The following is a 9,300-nucleotide window of genomic DNA, read 5'->3' on the forward strand; positions in this document are numbered from 1 at the left end:
GGTATTTAAACCACTATTCACCTCTTATATAGCCTTGCTAACGAGACCGGTTCTAAAGAACCACGTGATATACACCAGGTATTCGAATGAAAACCTTGTAATTCCGAAAAAGTAACTTATTATCACACCGAGTAGAAATTGATTTCTGTCTAATTCGTTCCTCAAACGAAAGAAATCATATTGTGCATTGAGTTTACATTCGTCACCAAGTCCCACAGAATCTATAGAATATATGAAAATGTAAAATGAATGAATGAGAACCGATTTTACATACTTAATCAAGCGATCTTGTCTTGTAGTTCATAGCCATCATTAAAGTAATAGCAATAATTAATTGCTATTTTTTAAACTTACAATTTAGACATTCATTCTGAAAGTCGATGAAGTCTTCTTCACATGCATATGCAAACATTTAAGGAACATTTTGATGCGTGCTTCGTTCCATTACATTGGACGTCTTCTTCACAGTGTTCATGAAGGCGTCTGTTTTCTGATTTTTTTTTTAATGAACCAGATTGTAAACATGTTTAGTACAAATAAACTAAATATTTCAAAGTTTTTTTTTTCATTTTTAACATCATTGATTCGTGTATGTGTAATGAAACTAAGTTTAAACATGTTAAATCAAACTTCGTAATTTTGAACTAAATTGTATTGATATGAACAAAACGTAAACATATGAAATATATGGATACAACGAAAAGTATTCAAGATCAAAAGTTCATCATGAATACAAATCAGGAGCAGAACAAACACGTACCACAAAAGGATCAGAGATGGGATCAGGTAAAACGGAGATGTGAGCATCCCCCGCCAACAGATCACACTCGCCGTCATGACCAGGAAATAACAGAAAATAATCGGTAACAATTCAGTAAGTAAAAAAAGGCATCATAATTAGTATGAAAAACGTCAGTCAGAAATTGACTTAATAAAACATTATACTTGCAGGCAGGTCCATTGTATATACCATAAAATTTGGGAAATGGTTAATTAAAACGTAGCTGCTTTTGTTTTTATTTCAATAACTTGTTTGTTAACAAACTACTTTGATTTAGGTACAGTGTGTTATGGGTCAGAATAACCCTAAATGCCAGCAAAGATCAATAACACAATTTAAGCTTAACAATAATTTATTTACAGTAATATATAATAAGTATATGAAACATAAAGTACAAACTTAGCAAGAATCTAAAAATACATACATCAGAGTATCCGTTGCTGCACACAATGTCCCAGTGAAAATATATCCCATTTATATCTCAATAGTGCTTATACGACAAAGTATCTTTATGCATCGAATTGACAGGGTATTTATACAGTATTATAAATCTAGAATATTCTAGAAATTGTAAATACATGATATTCCTGGAAAGTTCTAGACATAAACAAAGTTCAAGAATGTTCTAGAAAAAATGACCAAACATATTGACCACTCTGGAATGCTCAAGAAACTTAATGTTACTAATAATATACAAGATGAAACAATACACATCTCACAACACCTCCCCCCTTAAAAAGTTTGAATGTCAATGAAAACTTATATTATCAAAACATAGGTACATTAATACAAAATCTAGTATGTTTACGATACTCTTGACAAGGCATCTGCTATAACATTGTCTTTGCCTTTGATATGTTTAATTGTTATGTTGTATTCTTGTAACAACAAACTCCATCTAGTCAGTCTTTGATTCTTGTTTGACAATTTATGCAAAAATGTCAGGGGGTTGTGATCCGTATATACAAGAATTGGATGCAAAGTAACATTCAGATAAACATCAAAATGCTGTAAGGCTAACAACAAAGCAAGGCATTCCTTTTCAATGGTGGAATACTTTTGTTGACATTTAGTAAGTTTCTTTGAAAAATAAGAAACAACTCTATCTACCTTATCACTATGTTCTTGAAACAAAGCTGCCCCGATTCCAACATCACTAGCTTCAACAGTAAGCTTAAATTGCTTAGAAAAATCTGGAGTTGACAGAACTGGGTTGCTCATAAGGACAGATTTGATTTTATGAAAGGATTTTTCACAGTCTTTTGTCCATTCAAAGTTAACCCTCTTCTGCAAAAGATTTGTAAGCGGACTAACTACTGAGGAAAAATTTGGACAAAATTTTCTGTAAAACCCAGCCATGCCCAAAAACCTCATTAACTCTTTCTTGTTTGTAGGAATCGGGAACTTTGCAATAGCTTCCACTTTAGCCATAATTGGTGTAACATAACCTTGACCTACTTTACGACCTAAATACTCTACATAAGCATGACAAAATTCGCTCTTCTCAAGGTTCACAGTTAAGTTTGCTTTAGCTAAAATGTCAAATAAAGCACGCATGATTCGGATATGTTCGTCCCATGTGTTGCTGTATATGATGACATCATCAATGTAGGCCTCGCAACCCTCGAGGTTTTGAAGAAGGGAGTGAATCATCCTTTGGAATGTAGCCGGTGCGTTTTTCATGCCAAAAGGCATTACTTTATACTGGTAAAGTCCATCTGGTGTAGCAAAAGCAGATATTTCTTTTGCTCTTTCTGTTAACGGTCCTTGCCAGTAGCCTTTCAACAGGTCAAATTTACTGACAAATTTCGCGTTTCCAATGTTGTCAATACAGTCATCGATTCTAGGTATTGGATATGAATCGGTTTTGGTAACAGAATTCACCTTTCTAAAGTCTGTACATAATCGGTACGAACCGTCCTGTTTTGGTACAAGAATACACGGTGAGCTCCAATCACTTTTACTAGGTTCAACAATGTCATTGTCCAACATGTACTGCACTTCCCTTCTTAGGTACTGCAATTTTATTGGATTAAGACGGTACGGATGTTGTTTGATAGGCAGAGCGTCACCCACTATGACATCATGATAAGTTGCATTAGTTTTCTTTGGAACATCCGAAAAGATTTGATGATACTCACTCGTCAAGTTTTTAACTTGTTCTTTTTGGTGAATGTTCAAATGTCCAAGTTTAGCATCCAAATTAGCCAAAACTTCTGAGTTTTTCAAACGGACACTCTGATTACAATCTTTCTCATTCATTTCTACACTCGTATCACTTTCAATACAATTTTGAACAGTCTTAGCATTGGCTAAAGTGGAAACTGGTTTTACAGAATTTCGGTCACACCTTTCAAAATACTCTTTTAACATGTTAATGTGACAAACCCGTTTCTCTTTACGTCGACCTGGTGTCTTAACTACATAGTTTACATCACTGATCTTGCTTTCAATTTCATAAGGGCCATAAAATCTGGCCTGTAAAGGATGACCAGGAATAGGTAAAAATACAAGAACCTTATCACCTGGCTTAAACACCCTATTTCTGGCATCTTTGTCATACCACATTTTCATTTTCCTCTGAGAACTCTTCAAATTTTCTTGTGCTAATTTACAAGCATTGTAAAGTTTTTCTTTGAAATCAGACACATAATCTAAAAGATTAAGATCACTAGTCTCAGTCAGCCACTTTTCCTTCAACAATTTCAAAGGACCTCTAACTGTATGTCCGAACACCAATTCAAAAGGACTGAACCCAAGAGACTCCTGGACTGCTTCTCGTGCAGCAAATAGCACAAGATGAACCCCTTCATCCCATTCTTTTTCATACTGGTAACAATAGGTCTTCAGCATTGTTTTTAGGGTTTGATGAAAACGTTCTAGCGCTCCCTGGGACTCAGGATGATAAGCAGTTGATCTATACTGCCTAATACCCAACTCATGCATGACTTGCTGGAACAACCCCGACATAAAATTTGAGCCTTGATCCGACTGAATTGCCTTGGGTGCTCCTACAAAACTGAAAAACTTGGTTAGGGCCTTAACTATGCTCTTTGCCTTTATATTCCTAAGAGGTATGGCTTCAGGAAACCGAGTGGATGTACACATAATGGTAAGTAAATACTGGTTTCCAGATCTGGTCCTAGGCAAAGGTCCTACACAATCCACCAACACTCGACTAAACGGTTCTTCAAAAGCTGGAATTGGTTGGAGAGGGGCGGATGGTATCTTCTGATTCGGTTTACCTACCATCTGACAGACATGACACGACTTACAAAACTCAGAAACATCCTTCCTTAGCTTAGGCCAATAAAAATGACTCAAAATCCTATTATAAGTCTTATTGATACCTAAATGACCAGCCATAGGTGTATCGTGAGCTAAACTCATGACATCTCGACGATAAGCAGCTGGGACCACTATCTGGTGAGCAACACGCCACACTTCATCTGGGGAAGCGTCAGGTGGTCGCCATTTTCGCATAAGGATGCCATCTTTCATATAGAAGCATTCTCCAACTTTAGTAGCCTCTTCTGGTGGAAGTGCCCTCTTACTAAGTTGAATGATATCTGGGTCTTTATGTTGTTCAGAGAGTAAACGTTCTCGGCTGAGGATGTCCTTGCCTTGGCTAACTATTGGATGCAACTCATCATCCTCACCACCAAATTTTGGTAACAGTTCTTTCTTCTCTTGCTTCTTGATATTGTGTGGTTCCATGCTTGTTTGAGTGCCATCAAAGTCAGATAAGAAAGTGTCATTCAAATCAATATCAACAGAGGAATTCGTCTCGTCAAAGGCTTGAGTATGGTCTGCCTCCATTTCTCGTCTTCTGGCCATCGCTCTAGTAACAGCACAGGCTGGATAAATGTCATCATCTTCATCATCGCACATGACATCTGGAGTGATTTTCTCACAAACTATAGGATCTGGTACAACTTTTCCACCAGCTAAATCGTTGCCTAGCAACAAAGAAAATGCCTGGAACAGGAAGAGTAGGTCGAACACCTACGATAACAGGTCCAGTAACTAAATCTGACTTCAAACTAATTCTATGCAGGGGAACATCAATGACGCCTAGCTCCACACCCTGTAATAAAACTGACCCACCAGTAGAAGTCTGCTCAGACAAAGGAAGCACGCCCTCTAACAATAACGTCTGTGCAGCACCAGTATCTCTCAAAATCTGGACAGGTTTTATTTCGCTAGAGTCACCGAGTGAAACAAATCCCTGAGACATAAAGGGCTTATAATCCTCCATAGAATCAATAGAACTGGACTGTGAACCCTGGACATCAGGAGTGTCAGAACAAATCGAAACTAAGGCTTCTCTATCTCCTCTAACTGCCGCACAAGCATGTAGTTGAGTTTTATCAAAGTCATTTTTTCTCTTAAGTTTAAAGCATTCACTGATCAGATGACCTTTTTTCTTACAATAATACAAGTAGGAAGCGACCCTATTCCAGAAGATCCTTCAAAACGTCCTGGACCGGACTTAGAACCACCTTGGGATGGAGACTGGGAACTTGTGAAAGACTGAGACCCTGAACCACTCTTTTTATATGTGTCTGAATTTGTAGAATTACTGCTAGTCTGAGATCTTGATACAAAATTCTTTTTATGAGACAGAGCATAAGTATCAGATATGACTGCTGCCTCTTCAAGAGTTTTAACATTCTTATCTTCTAGATGTGTTTTCAAATCTTGAGTAACACATTCCTTAAACTCTTCTACCAGGATGACTTGGCGCAAATTAGCAAAAGCTTTATCAAGTTTCTTAGATCTAGACCAGTGATCGAATAAATCTTCTTTCTCTCGTGAAAATTCAACAAATGTTTGATTATCAAACTTTCTATACTTTCTGAACTTTTGTCTATACGCTTCAGGTACTAATTCATATGCTTTTAATATTGCTGCTTTGACCTTCTCATAGTCTGAACTTTCAGCTACCCCTAGTGCAGAGTATACCTCAGCTGCTTTGCCAACCAGTACACTTTGTAACATTGTTGACCAAACGTGTTGTGGCCATTTAAGATTTTCTGCGACTTTTTCGAATTGGGGAAAATACTTGTCTACAGATTTTTCTTGAAATTTCGGAACTAACCTAATATTTTTTGCTGCATCAAATTCATTCTTGACAAATGAGGGTTCTGGTTTATGCTGTAATCTTAATTTCTCTAACTCAAAGTGCTCTTGTCTTTCTAATTTGTCTAATTCAAATTTCCGTTCACGCTCTCGTTCTTCTCTTTCTCTTTCTCGGTCTCTTTCTCGCTCTTCTCTTTCTAATTTTTCTCTTTCAAATCGCATTTTCTCTAACTCTAGTTGAAACTGATAGTCTGCCATTTTATAAGAGCCTAACTCTGATCTTACTGTATATTCTGAAAGATCGTATTTTTCAAAAATGTTTTCTTCTACTAGTTTGTTTGCAACCTTAATTCTAATGTCTTGCTTTCTCTGAGAGGATTTAACATCTAACCCAAAATGCAAACCTAATGCGATCAAGTCATCCTTTTTTAACGTATCAAAAACCTGAACACTTGGTGAACTTAGAAAGTCTGTGACCGAAAACACCATGTTGATTTCTGCTGGCTTATAATCAAATTTAACGGTTCAATAAACAAAATTCTGACAATAAACTGCAAAAGTGCAAGAAATTCTTTATCCCGGACGAGCCCCCAATTCTGTTATGGGTCAGAATAACCCTAAATGCCAGCAAAGATCAATAACACAATTTAAACTTAACAATAATTTATTTACAGTAATATATAATAAGTATATGAAACATAAAGTACAAACTTAGCAAGAATCTAAAAATACATACATCAGAGTGTCCGTTGCTGCACACAATGTCCCAGTGAAAATATATCCCATTTATATCTCAATAGTGCTTATACGACAAAGTATCTTTATGCATCGAATTGACAGGGTATTTATACAGTATTATAAATCTAGAATATTCTAGAAATTGTAAATACATGATATTCCTGGAAAGTTCTAGACATAAACAAAGTTCAAGAATGTTCTAGAAAAAATGACCAAACATATTGACCACTCTGGAATGCTCAAGAAACTTAATGTTACTAATAATATACAAGATGAAACAATACACATCTCACAACAAGTGTACATATATATTTTTCATATGTATAGCATTCTATTACGTATCAAATCAACTGACGGATATGAACCCCGTTTGTAGGTGATAAGGGCATATTGTTGTATAAATAAGGGAAATTGACGATTGAAAGTTAAACTCATCAGGTTTATTTTTAAGCTTTATTGTTAGATTACGTTTAACGTCTTTTTCTTGTAATGAAGGATATAGAGATAACAAACAGTATTCAATATCAAAGTTCATAAAACAATTAAAATTTGGAGTCCATAAATAATTCAAATATGAAACAGATCTCTGAAGTATGTTTTATTTCAAGCTAATCGAGATACATCATGTCAACATAAAAATGGAAATAAACATCTTTTAAATCTAAGGATTTGATATATCAGTGGTAAAATACTTAGAAAAATAGGAATTTAGGAGTTCCAAATTACATTGACATATCCATGATTTTCAAGATATAAGTTATAATAAAAAGAATATTTCTTTTGATCAACTTTTTTCCTCTAATTTGTTCTTCAAGATCTTTTAAGATTCGTAGTTTGAATCCTACAAACTGACATACCTTGTAGACATCGATTTGCAAACTCCGTAAAGCCATCATTACAATGACACTTCCCATGGTTATATTCATAGTTTTCTGGATTTCTACAAATTCCGCCGTTTGGAGTTCCAGTACAATCCTCATTTGTTTGGCATGCGTCACCAAGAAACCTTTTCCCTGAACAAAAACCTTTAATTTAATTAAAAGTTTTATGCAGGTAAGCAGTATCTGACGTCTACGAAAACCAGTAGGTGCAAGGAAAAAATATTTTACCTGGCGGCCGCTAGAAATTTATATTGCGGTAGTGATTTTTTTCTTGCCGTCAAATTGCAATCCTCTCCCACATTCGTATACAAGTACATGTATTAAAAGTTATTTAAGTAGTAGTTTTTTGTAAAGTAACTTTCTGTTGTCATATTTTATCTAATTGTGTGTTGTGGGAAAGGAGGGAGAATGATTATCATGTCACCAATTGCAAGAACGAAGTCGGGGAACGCATTGCTATGATACGCCAGAAGACGATTCCTGGGGACTTTTTTGCAGAGGCTGGGACAATGTTGCTGAAACTTTTCATAAAAAGATGATGACTAGCTGTGTTTGCTTAGAAAATAAATATCAATTTCAACATGGCTACTTTTGCCAAGGAAACATACGAAAAAGGAAGAATTTTGTCTAGAAGTGTTCTAGGTGATTCCCTAGATAATAGTTGCTATCTTTATAGAAATGATAAACTGTAATTGTAGTTGTGCAGATGGCGTTTAAACTTTCAATCCACCCGTCATGGACAGAAGGAAAGTAAAAAATACTAAACTTCGATTTTCTCATAAACTGCTCAGGCAATTCATTGAATCGAAAATTTTAAGGATTGTTCCTAACATTCTGTCAGAGTAAATTTTGTTTTAAAGGGGCATGGACACAGTTTCAACTGAATTGTTTTTTACCAATTCTAATTTTTACAATTCCTAACTAAGGCAATTCTAAAGATCAGCAAACTTTGAACATCATTTGTTGATTTACAAAGGAGATACAGGAGAATTCTTCATAATGTAAACAGGGCTCGTGACTTGTTTTTGTTTACATTTAGAAAATATCATGTTTATAACAAAACGAGATTCAGCAAGTCATTAGAAAATGTTTGATTTTATTAAGAATTAACTTTTATATTGAAAAATCTGCTTTGACGAACATATATCAGTATGTTAAACCTACGTAAACAAAAACATCACTCGGGTCTTGTTTACATGATATAGGTTTGGAGCTCTAAATCTGTATTGTAACTCGACAACTGAAATTCAAAAATTTGCTGATCATTAGAAATACTTAGTTAAGTATTTGTAAACATAAAAAATGGTATGAAAATTTTTGGATGAAACTGCATGTGTCCAGGCCCCTTTCAATACTAAAATCTTCTACAGACTGTTGCCTTATGATTGAAAGAAAGAGGAAATGTTAAAATGAGGACAAACTTTTTTCAGGAGGCTTGGAAATATGATGAACCTTTGCAAAAATTATGGTTAGAAACTTTTTTATTCAGTCAATATTAAAAAGTTTCTAGCTGCCTTCCGTTGCCATGGAAACAAGATTGTTTTTACATTCATTTTTCTCTGTAACTTCCAAAGCCATATTTTCAGAATTTCTCTTAGTTTAATTCTTTCAATGTATAACAGTGGTTTCTGCATAAAATGGAATTGATGTTCAGCGGAATGAATTCGGCATAATATTTTTTCTATTCGTTTCCTTTTGACTTGTATCAAGCGTCCTCATAGAAGGCCCAGAAAATCTGTTTGAAACATCACACAAATAGAGGTCATTACATACAGTTTTGCGGTAATGTATTACATTTTCAAATGATGCTTATTCAAA

General features: G+C 35.1%; 1 long non-coding RNA gene across 1 annotated transcript; it reads right to left on the reverse strand.

The window, feature by feature from the left end:
- Nucleotides 1–182: 182 nt before the first annotated feature.
- On the reverse strand, nt 183–7,733 carry LOC134272740 (uncharacterized). The gene is made up of 3 exons (XR_009993271.1): nt 7,459–7,733; nt 355–490; nt 183–221 (listed from the first exon to the last, which is right to left on the reverse strand). It is a non-coding gene; the product is annotated as an uncharacterized LOC134272740 (long non-coding RNA).
- Between the last annotated feature and the right edge of the window lie 1,567 nt (nt 7,734–9,300).

This window comes from Saccostrea cucullata, unplaced genomic scaffold, assembly GCF_032062105.1.
Source record: "Saccostrea cucullata isolate Sc308-1 unplaced genomic scaffold, CSIRO_AGI_Scuc_v1 ctg16722, whole genome shotgun sequence".
NCBI classification, from domain to species: Eukaryota; Metazoa; Mollusca; class Bivalvia; order Ostreida; family Ostreidae; genus Saccostrea; species Saccostrea cuccullata.